At 41.5% G+C, this 20,370-nt stretch overlaps 1 long non-coding RNA gene across 1 annotated transcript in view; it reads left to right on the top strand.

The window, feature by feature from the left end:
* The window catches only part of LOC122465095, a 41,651-nt gene extending 22,362 nt beyond the window's left edge, over nt 1-19,289 (top strand). Inside the window, exon 3 of the long non-coding RNA XR_006289659.1 lies at nt 19,047-19,289. This is a non-coding gene — a long non-coding RNA (uncharacterized LOC122465095). The remainder of the gene's footprint in view (nt 1-19,046) is intronic.
* The last annotated feature ends 1,081 nt before the right edge of the window (nt 19,290-20,370 follow it).

Raw genomic sequence — 20,370 nt, 5'->3', positions numbered from 1 at the left:
CACAAAACTACTGAAAATTAAGGGATATTTTTCTAAATATTGGGCAGATCCTCAGCAGGTTGTATCTTGTAAATGGAGCCGTGCCAGTTTACACCAGCTGAGGATCAGGCCCTTTGTAATAGAGTCAAAATTGGAATAACTTCTGTGTAAACTGTTCTTTGGGTATGTGACTCTTCTGAAGGAAACATGACCATTTTCTAATGTAAATTGGCCTGTTTTTATTTTGCACAGTTTTGAAAAGACAACAAGTGTTGTGGGTTTATTGGTTTTTTTTTTTTGCATACTTTCAGTGTGAAAATAGATACTTCAGCAAAAGATTTGCATTGATCAGAAGTATACATGTGTAAGTAAAAGGAGAGTCAAGTCCACAGTATATCATGCTTACAGTATATACGTACAAACCAGCCATTTAAGGACCCTCAGTCTATCTCATGATGAGAGGTCAGACTAAGTGAAAGACCCTACTTTTGGCAGCTGAATTGCCGCACATAATATACAAAGCAGTCTCGCTGGAGTCTTGCACACTTTCTAAGTGCTTTGCTGACCTCTGAATGAGAAAAAAAACATTAGAAAAGAGTTATTTTGTACCAACATCTATAACCAAAAGCTATGTTACAACAGCCAGTGATGGAAGCACAAGCCAGCAGCACCCAGTCTCATATGGCAGCTGTTTTCATCAACGGCAATGCTACATTATTAATCCAGCCGGTACTTATCAATGAAATAAGATGAAGGTTTCTAACCAGCTGAGGAGTGACATTCTGGAGCAGGCTTCCAAAAGGAGTAATGGGTGCAAACAACCTAACTGGTTTTAAAATGGAGCTTGGTTTGTTCATGAACAGGATAACATGAAGGGGTTGCCTGTGATAGCAGGGGACTGGGCTTGGTGGTCCAGGAAGTCCCTTCCAGTCCTATGTTCCTAATGAGAGTTGATAATCCCACTCAGAAGATTTGTCCCCTCTGCCAGTTCAGACACTGCTTCATTAATCCAGGGCAACAGAGAAAATTGGAAAACACCTATATTTATTTTGCAGGTCTTTTCCTGTTGTTTTCCTGTCATCTCTGTAATGTTCTATATTTAATTATGTCTTCATTTCTTTTCTTCTTTTAGTCTTGCAGGTCCCATGCCCAAGTATAATCTGTCACCAGCTCTGAGTTTTCCACCTTACTTAAAACAGTAAATCCAGTGGGGCTGGGCAGGAAAATTGTCTTACTAAATTCAGGCAGGAAGCATATGTATAGGAGGCAGCCAGAAGCCTCTGACCATGTGTCTGTATAGTGTGTTTCAAGGGGTGCCTGTGGCAAGCCTGGGAAAACTTCTGCCTTTGCTAGAGGCAAATCTTCCTATTGCTAGCATAAGCACAGTAGAGGTTTGTAGGAGGAGGACCCTGGGGTTGTTATAATGCACATTATAGTCAGTTACATTAATCTATTCATATTTCTAAATAAGAGACTTTCTACTGACCTTGGAGCTGGATTCTTGGTAGGGTGCCTATCAGCAAACAAAACTCTGGGTTAGGCAATTTGTTTTCACCATTTCATAGCGTCACTTTCTCCCACATAGAGCTATTTTAACCTTTCCCCATTCTTGCAGCATGCACTGTAGTCCTAGGGTATACCCATTCAAGGTCAGGGGCCAGATTTGCAACTGACATAGCTCCATTGAAGTCAATAAAGCAGCTATGCTGATTTACATTGACTGAGAATCTAGGCCCACATTTTTGTATCTGTCACTAATACTTACCAGGTGGTACCAGCTCGGGGGTCTGGTTGCTATCTTTTTCCCTATTACACTAATTCTGCTACGGTAACTTTATTTCATTCATAGCTTTTAAGGTCAAAAGGGACCATTGTGATCATCTAGCCTGACCTCCTCAGAATGATTTTACTTTCAATGGATTGCTATGAGTGACAGTGCAGAGGGGGAAACAACTCCTATCCCTGTACAGCCTAGACAGCTAAATCCCTCACTCCACGTCTTCCATGTTTCAGCTGCAGAATGTTACGCTAATTTTGCTTGCAGCTTCAAGTCAGCTGAATTTCCGGCTGACTTCAACTTAAGCTGTTTTTATTTCAAACAAGGCAAATTACCAGCTTCAGCTCAAGGCTCAGTTTCCAGGCTACCGTTTTGTTGGTTTTCAAGCTTCATTTCCAGCAGTTCAGCATAATCCCTTTGGAATGTGTGTCCTCTGTTACTCCTGTGCCAGGGATGTGCTGCTGCATTTGGCTGCTCTATCATCTCAGGACCAGGAACACTCCTCTTCCTCGGCCTTTCCAGCTGAAATCACCAGTTGTTTTTTTCACCTCCATTGAACAATCTTTTCTAAGAGATGCTTGCCTGCTCCTGGTCCCATTCATGGAAGCACTGAGCCCCATTTATTTCAGATTTGCCAAACCCTTCGGCCACAGAAATGAGAAAGATAATGTATGTGGCGGAGGAGTATCTCTATAAATACTGAAGAGAATTTAAATAACCTGAAGTGTTTGATAACTATTTATTATTTGTATTCCTATAGTGGCTGAACGCCCCAACTGAGAGGTGGGGGGCGGGCTGTGCTAGGCGCTATACAAACACAGGAGACTATCTTTGCCTTGGAGAGCTTCTATTCCAATAAATAGCCAAGAAAGACAAAGGACGGAGGAGAAAATGAAGTATATAGAGAGGTGCCCTGACTTGCCCCAGGTCAGAGGCAGAGCTAGGGACTCAGGTCTCCTGATTCTCAACCTAGTGCTCCATCCACTGGGCCATATGGCCTCTTAGAGAACCATGGAACCTGTTCAAGTGTATTCTAGTCCCATGAACATTACATTACAAAAACCAAACCAAACAAACAAAAACCAACTCCCTGACCCCAGAAGATTGAACAAAGCACTGCAATTATCATACAATGAAAAATAATGTTTCTCTGTTTACCTCAGGAACAGCTGACATTTTTTGTGCTGGACTTTGGCCTTTCCAGTGACAACATCTTGTAGGCACAAAACTCAGGTGGATAACTGCTCAAGGGCACAGTATATACTTGCTCATGGGCATAAATGACCTCCAAATCATTTTCATATATGTGATCTGTTTGGAGGTTCGACTAGATGACCCTTGAGGTCACCTCTAACCCTAGGACTGTATGACCTATGTAGAAAAAAAGTTTGTGTGATTCAGAGAGCATCTACCAGAATTTCAGTGTAATTTGTGAAAGGATTTAAAAAAAATTATTGAGGAATGATTGGCTGAAATCTTTTTGGCTTGTGTCGTTCATCTGTTTCTCATCTTTTTCTGACTTACAAAGTAGTTCGTGGAGGATGTCGCACAATATTTTAATATTGTTTTAATAACTGTTCAGGAGATTGTGAGAACATGCCTGATTTTTCTGTCATTTACACCACTTATATCAGCAACCTGCCTCTTTCAGGAATGCTGGATTAGTGGTCCACCTAGTTAGGTATGCTGATTCTGACAATGGCCAGTTCTGGATGTCTCAGAGAAAAGCATAAACACCTCAGCATTCATGTAGACTAGACTAGACAGTTAATGATAATTGACACCCTGAATCTTTCTGTTTTGTTTATTTAGGTTCTTATATCATGCACATCACCAGGGTATCCCAACACCAAAGGAAGATGATGGAGGTTATAGTTTCAGTTTAAGTAGTGTAACTGCAGATTCTACTCCTACGAACATATCGTAAGTGTCTAGTCCATAGTTGAATCTTTAAGCTCTGTGTTTCCATAGCATTCTCCAGCACTAAGTTCAACAGGCTAATTGGACATTACATTGCATTAAAATGTATTTCCTGTATCTGATTTAAATGTGTGCCATTGCCTTTATAATTTAGACAAGTTGGAAAATCTGATGTTCTCTGTACAGTTTTATTATTTTAGCTATACTACATGTGTATATGTAGTATACTGTATCTCTGTTATGGGTTGCTTTACACTTCTACTTTCTGAACCATACAAATAAAAATCCGAGGCCTTCTAAAGTCTCTTGTTGCAGCCCTCCTCCCCATGCTGCCAGTCATTCTGGTTGCTCTTTTCTGAACTTTTTCTATTTCTTTCTACTATTTTTTTCCTAGTGGAGATGAGGGGGCTGAAACTGAATGCAATGGGCAAGGCAAAGATATCCAGTACTGTTGGTTAGTACAGTGTCACAGGATTATAATATTTTCTTCATTATTTTTAGACCCTTATTAATGCAAAACCTGATGTCTTCTTCCTTTTTTTTTTTTTTTTTGACCACTGCTACACATTTAGGAGTTACCTCCCTTGAGCTGTCCATATTGATGCTTGGATATTTTTTATGAGATAACTAATTCAGAACCTATTAGTGTGTTTGAGTAGTTTAATGGGTTCTTTCTGCTATGCACCATGTTTCTCTTGCCTATGCTGAAATTTATCAGCTATCTTGGTTTTTCTTAAGTTTTTCAGGAGTTTTTTACTACCCTCCCTAGTCTGACTAACCTTCATAATTTTATGTGTCAGCAAATTTTTCCACCTTCTCTCTTCACCACCTTCTTCAGGTCATTAATAAATATACTGAACATGAATCCTACTACTTATCCCTTGGGTACCCCACTATTAACCTCTTTCCATGCTGAGAATTGGCCATTTGCTCCTACTCTTTGCTTCCACTCTCTTAAGCAGTTTTTTTTTAATACATGACAGGACTTTACCTCTCACCTTGTGGTTACCTAGCTTCCTTTATAGCCTCTTCTCAGGAACTTCATCAAAAGCCTTTTGAAAGTCTAAATAAAATATACCCACTGGGTCTCTTTTATACACTGTTTTGTTAACTCTTTCAGAGATTTCTAACAGGATAGAGAGACACAATTTCTTCTTATATAGAAACTATTCTGGTTTGTCCATATCATATTACATTCATCTACTATTCTTGCTTTATAACTTTCTTTAATATGATGATTTTCCTACACCTGCAGTGGGTTGCTTGAGAACAGAAAGCAGAGGGAGATATCTGTCTGTGGAGACTTTTCCTAACAGCCTTCTAGCTGGATGGTTTTGTAGCTTTTAAGCCCTGAGGTAAGGAAACAGGAAAATAGATTAATAGACATAGCAATCTTCCCCAAGATATTTTTAGATAAACACAGCCTTGGGCATTTAGAAAGTCGGATTTACTACACCTTAAAAGAGGTTTCTGAAAACTGTGGCTGTTTTTATTTTAAAGTATGCAACTAAAGGCCTGCACTTCTTTAATCTTTGCCACTCTTCAACGATAGACAACCAAAAATACAGGTCCCTGGGTTTAGAAACAATTGTGTATACACTGGAAACAATCTAAGTACTGCTTTATAACAACAACGATCTTTTTCAGGGCACTGAAGTGCATTTGAACAAAAGCCAAAACACATTTCCAATCTGCAAGCTATACAAAGATAGTTACACATGCACAAAAGATATTGGTAAGATAATACACCCACTGATACTTTCCTGGAAGCAAATGAGAGTGGAAAAAATATAGTGAGATGTTTGTAGGTGGGTATCTTTTACAGACCTAGTCATCAGTAGGTTCAAGGACTGACTATCAAAACTATACCTAATGTTTCTGATTTGATCATCACTCTAAGTACTCTTTCTATAATACGTTAGAGCACAGTTGTGACCTGTGTTATGCACCCACCCCACATGGGACCAAAAGGCATAATGCACTCTTTTATTATTCTGTACGGGCTATCTGTATTGTGGGGTCATGGTACCAGGAGGCAGAGAAATTTCTGTACCTTCCAGTGAAAAAAACTAAGGTTCAAAATTTCCATTCAAATAACCCCGAAGTATGGATGAATATCTGAACCTTTCCAGACATATCTGAACAGTTGGCTTTCCTGAATTGGGCTGGAGACCACAGACTTTCTTGTGAGCTTTCTGGTTCATCATTTTGTATTCAGCCCAGAAATATCATAACTGTCTTTTATCACCAGAATCAGGAAGTAGAAAGGTTATTAACATATGAAATAACAGGGCAGAAACATTTTCTGAACTGTTTATGAATCTCAGAAAAGGTTCATTTTCTTTGAGTTTGTGGGAGGAGTGAGTGTAATTTGCTTTGCTTATTACTTTTGGAATGTAGAAGAATTGAGCAAACTGGCTGAAACTGATTCTCTCTCTCTGTCAGAACAGCTCTGCCATCTTAGATTTTCTGTTAAAATGGCCATGTTTCTGAGGGGTCTCAATCCTGCAAGCTGCACAGGAACTGTGGGAGGTTCTGAGCACCGTCAGCTCCCATTTAAGTGACAGCCACCAGAGGTATAGAAGAAAAGATACAGAAACAATGGTTACAATTGCTTACAATCAGGATTCCTGAGTGAGTGATATGGTTTAGGAGAGCAGTTTTTGTCTGTGATTTTTAGAACTTGATGTTTGGGAGCCAGATACACATAGAGGCAAGTATAATATCCAGTTTCTAAGGATAAGCATCAGTACGTGCTGTATTTTTGAGATCAGAACCAGCACCTTATTTTCTCTCCTCTTCTCTTCCGCATATCCCCCCAGTTGTGTCTGTGTAATCTACACATGGTATTTATTGTCCTCTGCTTGTGGTTTATTCTGTTTCTGCTCTGCTTGATGCATAGTTTGCCCAGTCCTGAAGTGATTTACTAAAGCCTGTGAACTGTTTGGGATTCCGCTAAGCTGTTTTGGCAGACTTGATGCAGGTATTTCAGTGCCCTGCCTTAGACTGATAGTGTTACTTTGGGAAGAGAAGGCAGCTCTGGAAATTGTTTGAGTTCAAAAGGAAGGAGAATCACTTTAATCATTCAGGCTCTTAGGAAACCTAAGACCCACTGGGACAGTCTTTTCATAATCAAGACTGTCCCAGCCGATCAGGGGTATTTTAAAGCAAGAAAATAGCCAAGCAAAGCCTTGCAGTGCTGAAGAGGGCCCCTAATTGTGCAAATGAAATTACTACCTCCCCTAAGCTAAAAAATGTACAGACGAGGTTGGAGCTCTGAATTTCGGAAGGGGACTTTGTATTTAGAACTTCACCCTCTTCCTCCAGAAATATGTGAGTCGGTTTGGGCCAGATCCTCAGCTAGTGTAAATCAGCATATTTCCACGATCTAGGGCTAGTTTAGCACGTTGATATTTAGGACCAGATCCTGCATCTCTCTCTCTCTCTGACTTCTGTGGGATTGAATCAGACAGCACAACTGCAGGATTGGACCTTAATCCTTTCCCCATTCATTTAAAGCACCCTGAATGGTTAGTGATTACAATGTCTTTCAGTGCTGGCCTGAAATTTATTTTATTCTGGAATTTTTTTTTTGGTGGTTCCACATCTGCTTTCTATCATGTTTTTCCTTTGGCAATTTCACTGGCTTCACTGGTATTTGTAACTTGTAATTTCACCAGTGTGGTCCAACACTGTGAGACCTGCCTTGAGGAGGTCCCCACTTTTCCCCCTTTTGCTCACTAAAATAGATGGTTCCTATTAAAGTTTGCTCTGCCAGCTCCAAATAGTGGGCAAATGGCTGGATAAAGGATTATTTCAGCGAAGGACTCTGAGGACTCAGGGAAGGATGTCTGTTGATGTGGCCTATCAAACGCAGTTTACTCTGAGAACTCCAGTTACAGGTGAGCGACCTTCCTTTCTCCATCAAGTGCTGCTTCCATAGATTCCCACCTTTGACAGTCTGACTAGCAACAGCAACCCCTGGAGGAGGACCCAGGAGTATTACATAAAGAATGAAAACCTGCTCTTCTGAAATAGTCATTTTATTTGGTGAATTGAAGTCCATGAGTCTGGCTTACAATTTTTTTGACATTTCTCAAACATGGTATAAAATTTGCCTTAGATCTTAGCTGAATGGGCCCTCAGAGCATCTGTACTGCAACAGTACCTGAGCTAGCTCTTGAGGTGAACGTAATGGGTGCCTAGTAGTGAAGAAGTGAGGCCTGGCTGTAGTACTGACTGAGCTACCAAGTAAACACAAAGGAAAGAGGGCGTAACATTAACTTACTGACTGTGTAGCTCGGTCCTCTGCCTGGTAGGAAAAACAGACCTCTAAATTTCTGAAAGGAGGATGTACCATTTTGGGTAATGGAAGGGAAAATGTTTTATGAACTTGGTGGTTACTTGTTGGAAGTGCAGTTTTGGTACAAAGATTGAAAATTGAACTCTACTACTAGAGCCTATCGACATTGAATTGGACTAATGGAGGTTGCTTTGAGCCAATATCAAGGTGTGTTAGGCATGGAAAAGAGGAGTCTCCTTTAGTGGGCAGTGATCTTGCATCTTGCATCACAAAAGCCATTTTTCATTTGTACAAAACTGTTATCTATCTGGGTGACATTTAACCACAACACACTCTCAGAATCAGAGCATCAAGCTGCTATTACACCTCCAAGCACAACAGATGAAAAATTTTTCACAGTGCATATAGACCCTGAGAAGATGTGTTATGTTTCTCAGATTAAAGTCTCTAGCTTTTGTCTGAAGTTGTGGATTTCTTGGAAATAATATGGAAATTCACCAGGACTTATTTCTGTGCTGTTTGAGCATCAAGAGAATGATAGATTAGTTGTTCAATACGATGTTTGATGTAAGGCTGTAGATATGCTAAACTGTAACGTGCATGTGATCACGACTCCCTCTCGTGGTTGATCCCAGACACTGTACAGCCTATTTCGTACAGCCAGAAGAGTTCTTTAGCTCCAGTCCTAGAAGCTGGTGCTGAAGGTTCTGAGTTCGATCCCCAATAACAACCATGGTTTTGGTGTGTGTATGCAGCTCCACTTGGTACTCAAGTCCTTATTGGTTTAGAATACTCATGTGCAGAACTAACTAAAATCCCCCAATTTATTTTCACAATATTTTTGCAGCTAAAGCACTCCTTTTTATGACATTTTGAGAAAATTTGACAAAAGCATGTAAATGTAAATTTGACAAAAGCATGTAAATGACTTAAGGGCCCAGCTCCTTAGCTGGTGTAAACCAGCATAACTCCACTGACACCACCCGCTGAAGTTCTGGCCCAACAGCTGCGCAGTCCTGGACAGACATGCAGAATGGAACTTCTTAGATTACAAAACCAGCATGATGATCATCTGGTCTGACTTCCTGCTTGATACAGGCCCTAGAACTTAACTGAGTAATGCCAGAACTTCAATTTCCCTCTCTCCCTTTTTTTCTTTTTATTTACCATGCATGCACTTCCTAAATAACTCCACTTTTTCTTCTTGTAGTGACACTCTTCAGAACCATTAGCATAACTATTGTAGTGGAAATCTGGCCCTGGAACTGTATCCAGAGCCAGACTTCCCCAAAGTCTAGGGTTCTTCACATCCAGGAATTTGGTTCAGACCCAGCTATTTTGAAACTGAAACCCAGTTTCGAACTGACCACGGTCAGGAATGAGAAGCATCTGCACATTACCCATTGGTATAAATAAAACAGAGAAGGCTTTTGCAGGGGATTGGAAGAATGGTTCTCTGGCACATTTAACCATATGGCTTGTGGAACTGCACATACAAATGTGTTTCAGAACAGAAAAGTAAGAGTCAAGAGTAAGATCAAATGAGTGGAAATATGAGGCCACATCCTCTGTCACAGTAACGTAAGTCAATAATAACTCCGCTGAAATCAATGGAGTTATGACAGTGTAAAACTTATGTATGTGAAAGGAGAATCAGTCCCTTGGACATACTTTGACTTATGGTAATTAATGGAGAATCCTATTGTGGTGTACTGTAATTAAGAAAGAGCAACAGCAACACTTCTAACCAACGACAAAGATTGTACCCCAGCCACGTAGGTATAACAAAATACAGCATAAGTGTGCTATAGCACTCTCTAGCTAACTTCAAAGTAACTCAAATCAATATGTAATTTCCACGTCATAAGATACTTTCTTCCTTTAGCAGAAATAATATCATAATGATAATAATTCCTCAATAATATGGTTACATTTTTATAGCTGCCAAGTAGTGATCAGTGATTATATCTGATTATATACCAAATAGTGATTATATCTGATCATATAACCAAAATAACATTTTCTAATCTTAAATATTGTAGTATAGTAACCTCTGCATGAAACAACTGAAAACAAGAGAGGTTATATGCATTTACAATGTTTTTGCACATATATGTGCTCCTCAGATTATAATTTGAAATTAGTTAAGAACTGACACTGTACTCGGAAACTTGGAACAAATTAATTTGGTGGAAGATCTTTTGTTCCTGATGTGAGGTTGCAAGGTGTATAGCATCCTATGTTTAGCCATTGTTAATGTATGTGTGTAGTTAGACCCTCCTGCTTCACAAGCTGAAATGGACCACTGAACTTAAGTTGTCCTGTCTTTATAAATCCATTTTTATGTTTTCTTACAAAAAAGCTACACTGGAATTGGCATTATTGAATACATCTGTGTACCATTCACTTTTATCTGACTTTTGTTAAATTATGTCTTGTACATTCTGTTGTGTGGAATTGTGTTCAGAGCTAGGCAAACATTACCAAAACCCCTCAGATAATAGTTTGTTTGAATAATTTAACTAATTTGTTTTGACTGTTCACATCCTTTTTATGCTGACTTTTTTCAGCTATTTTAGTGAATGAATTTACTGGCAGAAGTATTCATTAAAACAGCAAAGTTTAAGTAAATATTATAGGATATTTGAAAAAAGAAAATTTCTAATTCGGAATTATAAGTATTCACTCAGAAATCTGATTTGAAGAGTCACATTCAGCCAATCAGGGAACAGAAACATGTAATGTGACAAATATGTCCAGTCAAAACAGTTGAAATATTGAATACCAATCTTGTAATGAATTGCTACTGGCAAAGACAAATTCAGCAAATAATTTGTGGTAATAATTAATGAATAAATTTGAGCAACTCACAACAGCTCATGAACTTCTATTAATTGAAAAAGTTATTCAATGCAAATTATTCACGCATCTCTAACTGTGTAGCAACTTTTGTTCAGATTTATGGCTTTGGAGAACATTAACCATTAACTTGGGCTTCATGCTTCTTCTGTGCAGCAGTCCTGCAGGATACATCTGGGTTGTTGCATGTCAGACTGACAGTTATGTAAGAAATCTGTATTGTATGATTTTCAGGATTTCCCTTCTAGGTCAACAGTTTGCAAACAGCCTTTCAAAACTCTATTAAAAATGTTCCATTTCCCATCAGTCTATGATAATAAATAGAAGCAGCCCTAGCTTTAGTGTTGCTCTCCTTCAGATCTTCTCTTGAAGCTGGAGTTCATTGTCAGAGACAATTTCCTTCATGATTAAAATTTGTTAATGAGAACTTGGTTACTGGAGTGAAAGTACTCTGCGGAAGTAATGGCTACTTCTATTTGCTGAAATAACCAATTGCAATAATAGTATAATAGTAGTCCTCTGATGCTACTTGAGAAGGTCCTACTATACCAATAGAAATCTTTTCTCATGTAGAAACAGGTGAGGGAACTTGTGACAAAAAGTGCCACATATGGCAACTGTTTTATCAGGCTGTGGCTCAGAGACATAACACAGTGACTTTGTCATGCCTGCGGTAGATTTCCCAGGATTTTTATAGCCCTCTCAATTTGGAAGTTGAATCCTGGCTGTCAGTAAAGATCTCTGAGGCTTTGTTTGGTTTGGAACACTCTCTGCTGAGTTTCAAACAAGTCAAATAGATCTCATCATCATCATCATCATCATGTTCCCATTACACCTCTGTTATTTAGGGCAGCAACGAAGCTCTTCCACTCCTGTCTGTTTCTGGCAAGTCTTTCAATGGTTCTCCAGCTGTGCCCCAGTTTTTTCAGGTCAGCTTCCACAGCTCTTTGCCATGTTATTTTTGGGTGGCCTCATTTTCGCTTTCCTTCAGGTTCCATCTTCCTGCTATTCTGGTGATGGAACCAGGTTCCATCCAAAGCACATGGCCAATGCATCTCCAACACCTACTGGTAATGGTGGTGCTCATATCTTCTTGGCTGCACTGTGTGAATTGGTCTTGATTTGAGATTGTTCTGGCCAAAAGATACGGAGGGTTTTTCTGAGGCAGGTTGTATGGAATGAATAGATCTGGGTTGGACCTTAATAAGAACAATCAGCCAATGAGTGCTACATATCACAGTTATTATTATTTTATTAGTAATATTAAAATAGTGCCCAGAGGTTCTAGTTAGAAGCAGGACTCCATGGTGGTGTGTGCTGTACACACATAAAAATAGATGACAGGATCTGCCGCGAGGAGCTAGATTTTACCCATCATAAGTGTAAAAGAAGCCATAAGCATCTGAAATCAACACTGTTGTGCTTTATGGACATCCTTTTTTAAAGCAACCTCCTGCTTTCTGTAGCACAGGACGTTTCAGATCAGATGTTGCTTTTGACTGTTGTGTAGCACAGTATTAAGATCACCTGTCAGAGGTGAACATATTTCAACATCTTCTTCCAAATGTTGTCATAGGCAAGTAAGGCAAGCAATCTGCATCAACTGATATGTTCTCATCCTGGCTTGTACAAATGTAAGCGGGGGAATAGTCCCGCTATTGTGGGGAACTTTCCTGACTTCTGCACTACCCCGGTGAAGTGGGCTAGTGAAAGGATCTGAGTCCTCGCTCCCACTTCCTTTACCCAGTGGCCTCCCTGCCCTTGAGGACTCCCCTTCCACTCTCCGGTCTGGCAGAGTCCTCATAACCCCAACAAGGCTGGGCCCAGGATTCCTGGGGGACTCGACCCCCAATCCTGCTGTGGTCACCTAGGACAGGAGGTAGGGTGTCACCACTCCGGAATACTCTCTCTGCACTGGGCACTTCTCTGACCCACTGACCATTACATACAATTTAAAGCAAATGCAAGTTATTTAATCAACAATTAATTTTAAAAAGAATAAGGAAAAATGGGAAAGGTTAAAGGAAACACATCACCCCGCTCCGTGGCAGGAAACATCACAAACAGTGTCTCTGGAATGTCAGGGCAGTTCACAGTCTGTTCCTTGTAAGTCCCAGGCCTTCTTCTCAGGCCCTGGCTATGCTGTAGGGATGCTGTGGGTTGGACACTTGCTCTGGTGGTGGCCACATGCTCTCAGGCTCTAAGTGGTAGGACCCTTCTTCCCAGTGTTGCCCCCTCCCTGTCAGGGTTACGATCCAAGCCTGGCCGGCAGAGCCCCTTGGCTGAGGTATCTCCCTGTGCTGGGCCCGCTGGCCAGGGTCCCCCTCGCTCTCCCAAGCTGCTCACCGCACCCAGCTCTGGACTGCTCCAGCCCCAGCTGCACCACTCTGTCTCTGCACTGCTGCTGCTCTTCTGCCTCCAGCTCCCTGGGCTGCTTCTTTGGCCCCTCTGCCTCTGGTTGCTACAGCTCTACTCCCAGGACAGGTCTGCTCTGCAGGCTGCTTCTGTGACTCTGCTCCCAGCGCTGACCTGCTTTGTGGGCTGCTTTTCTGGCCCCATGGCTCTGGTTGGTGCAGCTCTGCTCCCAGGGCAAGTCTGCTCTCTCTGGGCTGTGCCTCTGTCTTTGGGGCTGCAGCTCTGCTCCCAGGACAGGGTCTGCTCTCTCTGGATTTGGCACAGCTCTGCTCCCCAGCTCAGCTTGGGCCCCTGCTTTCTCCTTAGCTCGGCCCCACTCTGTCTGACCCAGACAAATCCAGCTCACACGGAGGACGGGACCTCCCTGGCCTCCTGACTCCCTGATTAGCCTGTCCGCCGTGTCATTCAGGCTGACCTGGAGCATTGGCCTGTCTCCATTGTTCCTGGGGACTATCAGTCTCAGGGTCCTGATTCCCCATCGACCCTTCCCCTTTTAGTACTGGGAGCTAGCCAACCAAAACACCCCCACTGAATGTTAATAAGGGGGCAACAGTCCCCTTACACAAAGTTTTAGGGAAAAGTAAAACATCAAGTGAACAACCCATTGGGTGTGTACAGTTTGATTCCCTTAAATCCAATTGGATGGTAGAGGATGATGTCTCTGAAGCAAACTTATTTCCAAGATGTCCATTTTTTCAGTTATCCAGACCCAGGCATGTATTTCTTTTTCAACCATAGAGTTTGCTTGGTCTTAGTTACTGTATCTGGTACAACTGTTCTTTCAGACTTACCATAGCTTTATAGAACTGAGTAAGTGTTTCACCTTTGTATTAAGTTAGTCAGTTACAAGGCTGAAACAACGTAATCACTGTGATTTTAGCAACCCGTTGTTCAAAATAGGACTGAATAGCATTTATAAGGAAAACATGGCATTAGAATGTAATAATGTCTGGCAGGATTCCACTACTCTTGCATAATATGGAATAAATTTGGCATCGACATACCATGAAGTACATGTCCCAGGAAAGAATGACAACTACTGTTTGTGGAGCACAAGTTGCAGAATCACATGCACAAGTCTCCTCAGAAACAGAATTTGAAATTCACATGCAGAAGTGTTCTTGCCAGAAGTGCTTGCGTAGCTCTGGAATCAAAATGGAAACAATGCCATGTGACATATAGACCAGTCATAACTCACCAATACCTTATCTTCAAGCTGGATTGAATACTCACAGGGCACTGTTTGTGATCAATCCATACATTTTAAAATTTGACACAAAATGTTAAATTCAATTACCGCTGAATCCAATTGCAGATAGTATGGGAGAAGATACTGATTAACTTAGAATCATAGAATATCAGGGTTGGAAGGGACCTCAGGAGGTCATCTAGTCCAACCCCCTGCTCAAAGCAGGACCAATCCCCAATCAAATCAAATCAAATCATGTGAGACATTTATTTGTTGCAGGTTACTTGCTCAGCTGTAGTTCTGCTTGTCTACACCGATGAGACTGAGCATCTTCTATAGTTAGCTATGGTCAGAATAGCTCCACAATGGTAGGCTTTGACTATCAAGGCTTGTCTTTGTTTGAATAAATAGAGGACATAGACTTGTACAGTGCCTAAGAGATATGAATTGGATTCTGTTTGCCACCATTTTGTTGGCCACCCCTAGGAGATTGCACAGTTAGGCCACAATCCTGCAAAACAACAAAGCACATGATTAACCTGAAGCATATGCATAGTCCCATTGGCTTCAGTGGGTCTACTATATGCTTAAAGTTAAGACATATGCTTAAGGGCCTCGGTGATTCAGTCTCATTGAATTAATTGTTTGGACAAGGTCTGTAGTCCCCATAGCAATTATTTTAGCCTCTGCTTTGCCATAGCAGACTAAATGTGGCTAGCAAAGTTCAGGTATAAGTGAATTTGTTCGTGTATAGATGCTTTATATTGCTGCTTTTCTGCATTAGCTGCTCTTGAATCATCTCATTAAATTTAAGTCCACGTTAGAACATAATAAGTTTCTATAAAATATCAATAGGTTCCCATAAAATAGCAATGCATCAGTCAGTAGAGTGACACAGTTTCCATGCACGTGGTCAAAATGTGTATTGTTCTACAACTACATTCACAATAGACATTAGTCTATTGGAGCATTCTGGTTATCAGGGAGAGAAGTCTGAACTATATGTTGACCTCTAGTACCAAGACTTTTGGGGGCCAATTTATAACCATTAGCCACAGCTGTTAAGGATGGGTGGGGGGCAGGCAAGGGCAGTGTTTCATTACCAATAACTGATGCTGCAGATAGGCAGAACTGTAGGAAAGAGATCTTTTGTCATGTTAACCCTTGTGATTTTATTACAAATCTCATGTCATTTGTTTTTTCCCTCAAAACCCAGATGCTAGAATCAAGAGATTATAGGAGAATCTCCACTTTCATTTTTTTTTAAAAAGTGAGTTTCTAGCCCTCGCCATTATGTGAAAAAGATTTAAAACCTGAAGCAAGTGCCCCCCGGAGGTTCAGAAGCCAGAAAGCAAGAATAAGAACCCACGTGTTTTAATTTTGAAAGCATGCTGGGAGGCCAGTGTTACCTGTTGAGGGTCTGTTGATTAAGTGGTAACAGCCTGGGTTTGCCTTGCAATCCTGAGCCTCTGGTGCCACATCAGATTAGGTCCCTCTTGAAACATGATCCTCTAGTTCCACTCATCATACTATAGGCAGGGCAGTAACCCCACCTCCTCTAGGGTGCTGGAAACCCCTGGTGGCACACAGAGAGGTACATCCCTATGCTTCTTCACATGCAGAGACTACTGAAACTGTCCTAGCTTATAGTGAAGGGCCTTGAAAGGGGGAGGCTCCTTGTGTTCACCCATAACTACACACCTTCACTAGGGGCATATGACAGTCTGACCCTACGCTTCTTCCTGGCATCTAGGAGCACATCTCCAATAACAAAATTTTAGCACTTAGGAATGGAAACCTATTTATAAAAGGCAATAGAGGAGGGCAGGACAGAAATGCAGAAGTAAGTTCAAGTGGGAAAGTAGCCATCCTTATCACCACAATGTTAAATAATAAAGCTGTATCACTGAAGCTAGATCACACCACACCAATGGTCACCTGGTTTTAGTAACCCAGTGATAAGAACAGTGAAGTCCAGTCTGTTACTGTCTATTTTGAGTCCAGATTTATAGGAGACCCTATGAGGAGGTGGCATGAGGTGTTGTGGACTGGTTTTTAGAAGCTTGGGAGAATTACAGATATCTCTGTTACTGCTGGATTTACTGCAACAATACCCTACCTTTTTTCATACCTTACTACAACTGCAGCTGGGTTATTATCTACAAGATACTATTCTTTAGCTGGAAAATTGTCAGTTAAAATTAATAATTTTAGCATAATTCAACAGTAATGAAGGTTCATTTACATTTACTTTGTTTTTTATTGTTTTAAATGGTATTCTAGTTAGATTACCCACATGCATTATTACTGTAATCTGCTTTGAGATCTATGGATGAAAAGCACTATCTAAGACTCAGTAGTACAATTATTATATTACTACATTGACACTTATTGATAAGCTAGACATAATCCACGTGACATGTCACTATCGCTGAAGTAACCAAGAATGATGCTCTAGTACACAGGAGGGGCTCTTCAAAGAAAAAGCACACACACAGAGAATGCCACCGGATCTTTTTTTTTTTTTTTTGCACCTCCCTCATGAGTATGAAATGCCAACGTGGTTGAGAGATAGAAGTAAGTAATTTATAACTAAAATGAAGCCTGCTACGGATAAAGGTCTGCAGGAGACTGGAGAGTTTATTTGCTGAGTTACTATGCAAATTTAACAATTAAATCTTAACTCAGCTCCTGAGGGAATAGCAGAGATGACTAAAGGAAAGGGAATTCAACATGATTAAGAAAAGAAGAATATAGAAGCATACCCTGCAGTTGATCATTTCTGCCCTGCACAGTAAGTATCACAGCAGTCAGTGGGAATGACTGTCGAGAGTTCCAGGCATAACTGTACACAACAGGAAAAATATATCTAGGAAATATAAAACATCCACCACATAAATCAACTTTTTTGTTTGTTTTTGTTTGCAAAATTGAATTAATGAATTTATCTTCAAGGCCTTGACTGAATTCCAGATTCCTTGCTGCTGCGTGCAGCCCGGTGAAAATAACAAAACAGGCTCCCCCCTTCACCCCCAGCTCTTTGGTTAGATTGCGCTGAGCCTTTTCATTTATTTTTACTACCCATACTTTCTAAGTTTGGTAGTTTGAGCTAGAGACTTCTCTTTTGACAGGCTGTCTCTTGGGTCCCCCACTGAAAAGGCCAAAGCTCCCAGTGCAGCAGCAATTGCTGCCTTTAAACAGGAGACGAGCACTTCTTGCTTTCCTGTGCTGCATGCAAATATAGAGGCTTGGTGCTACACCGCTCTACCCGGCTTCCTTGTGCTATGTGTCCTGCATGGCAATGGCCAATACAAGTGATCATCCAGCGCTGTGTCTTTGAGTGCGTTAATGGCTCCGACCCTGGTCCACTGATCACCCACTTCAGCAGGGGACTCCTCATCTGTACAGACGGCATTTTCAGTCCCTGCAGCCTCCCAGCTTTACGTGTCAGAGAACCTTTCTTTCTGCTCTGGCTCTGAAGGGGAGGGAAGGAGGGCTCACTCTTCCGCACTCGTAAATAGTAATTCCATGACAACAGCTCTTTATTTGGGTTTCTTGCATTTTTTTGTTAAAAAGAAAGCATGTTTTCTTTTTAAAATAGAATAATAATGGCATTAGTTTCATTGTCATTGTCATAATACTACCCACAGTGTGCATCCGGGAGTAGTTGGAGGTTTTTAAGCCAGAGGAAAGAGTATCTTACTGCAAAAAGCTACATTTAGTCCTTCCCTCCTCCCGCTTTGAGGTGCCAGAGACAAATCTAAATACATATGTTCCAAGACACACACAAAACATGTGTTTAACAAACCAGGAGAGCTTGCTACACAAAGTTACAGAAGTTGTGAACACTCCCATCAAAGGTTGTCAATCTGCCCCTCTGATTTTTTGGGGAGAAAAGTAAAAAAAGAAAGGAACAGCAGAGAGAGTTACAGAAGAAGTATGAACTCTGGGAGAGGGGAAACCAGAGTAGCTGTAGGTCACCTTCATGACCCTCTAATCCTAGAGCCAACAAGTTTGGACTCCGGGAGAGTTTAACTGAGTAGGAATTCACAGTCCCTATCTGCCTGTGTGGGGATTGAGGGGAGGGGGAGCCACAAACTAGTCGTCATTTCTGTTTTCAATTTGCTTCCTATAGAGATTGCTTCTGGTTCTGTCATGATCCAGCATGGGACTGTACAAGATAGCCTGGTCATACCTTGCACATCTTACACCAACTCAGCTAATAAGCCACCACCACTGAGTACTGTTTAGATATTTTAAAAATATGTTTTCATGTTGATACAAACGAACATTGGATGTTACAATACTCACCAAAGAAGTCCCAATAATGACCGTCTATTTGCATGCATTAGTAAACAAAACCAATCCTATAATTCTGTGGGCTGAATTATTTCCCTTCCCCATGAAATCCATAAAGGTGAATCAAATTTCAAAATATCTTTCAAAAAATGTTGTTACGAGGTAAATTTCTGCAACACAGTATTTAAATATATGATTATATGTATATGATTATATAGCATGTAATGCATATGTTACACATATTTTAATGTGCATATAATTTTCCTGATAGACTTTAAAGATCCTTTCTTCTCTTGCTAACAGAGACTGAGCTGATGGATGTCAGCTGAAGTGTATGAGAACACATGGGGACACATCTTGGGCCTGATTCCCCCCTGCCTCCGCTCCCACCATTGACTTCAGCTGCCATGACCATGGACAGCAGCCAGACAGCCACAGCCCACCATAACTATGAAGGATTTACACAACACACTGTAATTGCAGGCATTACAGCATGTGGGGTCAAAACACGCTTGTAAAAATGTGCCCTATGGAGTTCTCCAAACCCATTAGGATAGATTGGATAAATAAAGTATGTCCTCAAAATGAGTCCAGGTCACTCTTTTTTTCATTACCTTAGATCTCCCTGTGCCAGATAACATTAAAGGCCAGATTGTCTCCCTGCAGGGTATGAGTAATTCCCATTGACTTCTGAGGTCAGTGCTTTGCCTTGATCCTCAAATGCAGGAAGGAGGATGGTATGAGGATATGGGTACTATTTCTTTAAATCTGCAGTGGGAAGCCAGACACAAGGGGCCTGGGAAAGATTTTAGATGCACTCTCCATAGTGAAGCACAGACAGTAACTAGATGGATAATACTATTTCTCCCTGTTTAATCCTGGAAGAAAGTGATGCTTTCTGTGATTCTTTACCATCTCATAGAGCTTGGGAAGAAAAGGAGGAAGCTGGGGGCTGTGGAGTGACTTAATTGAGCCCACCCTAAGCCTGAAAGAAGTGCAGGGTGATTTTGGGGGATGGGCAAAGCTCAGGCTGCTAAATATTTGGCCTGAGCTGGTTCTACCTATCCCAGTTAAATGCATTAGCCTTTCACTTCTAGAGCCCTGAATTTGTGTGTAAATTAAGTTTAGAGGTCATTAGTAGGATTATTATGCTTCACAAATGTGCTACACAGTTCTGCACAATTCAGCAGGGACCTCTGCTCAAGAGAGATCCAGGAGGTAGGGGTGGATCTGACAGGTGGGGTGGTCAGAAAATGTCCACAAGTTTTCCCTGCCTTCTAATGTAAACAAGGGGCAGTACTCTGAGAGCAGGGGTGGCCAGTTCTTCCTAAAAGTGGGGGATTCTTCCCTCCAGTGCCCTGCCCCCACCCCTCCTCTTCCCCCCAAGGCCCCATCCCCAAGTCAGAAGCCAGAGCCAGGGAGCTCGGTTCCCTCCTCCTGCCTGGTCTGAGGGGGCCCCTGAGAGCATCCCCCAGCCCATGTCCCTGCCCCCTGGGCCCTCACCCAGGGCAGGTGGAGGGTCCGCAATTCCACACAGCTGCCTGGGATCTCCAGGCCCCTCTTACCTGAGTCGGGCTCCAGCTTCCAGCCTCATCGGGGGCCAGTCCTAAGGGGGAAGAGGAGGGGCAG

The sequence above is a fragment of the Chelonia mydas genome, chromosome 3 (assembly GCF_015237465.2).
Source record: "Chelonia mydas isolate rCheMyd1 chromosome 3, rCheMyd1.pri.v2, whole genome shotgun sequence".
NCBI lineage: Eukaryota > Metazoa > Chordata > Testudines > Cheloniidae > Chelonia > Chelonia mydas.
Note: the sequence above shows the minus strand (reverse complement) of the source record. Positions and strands in the feature narration are given on the sequence as shown.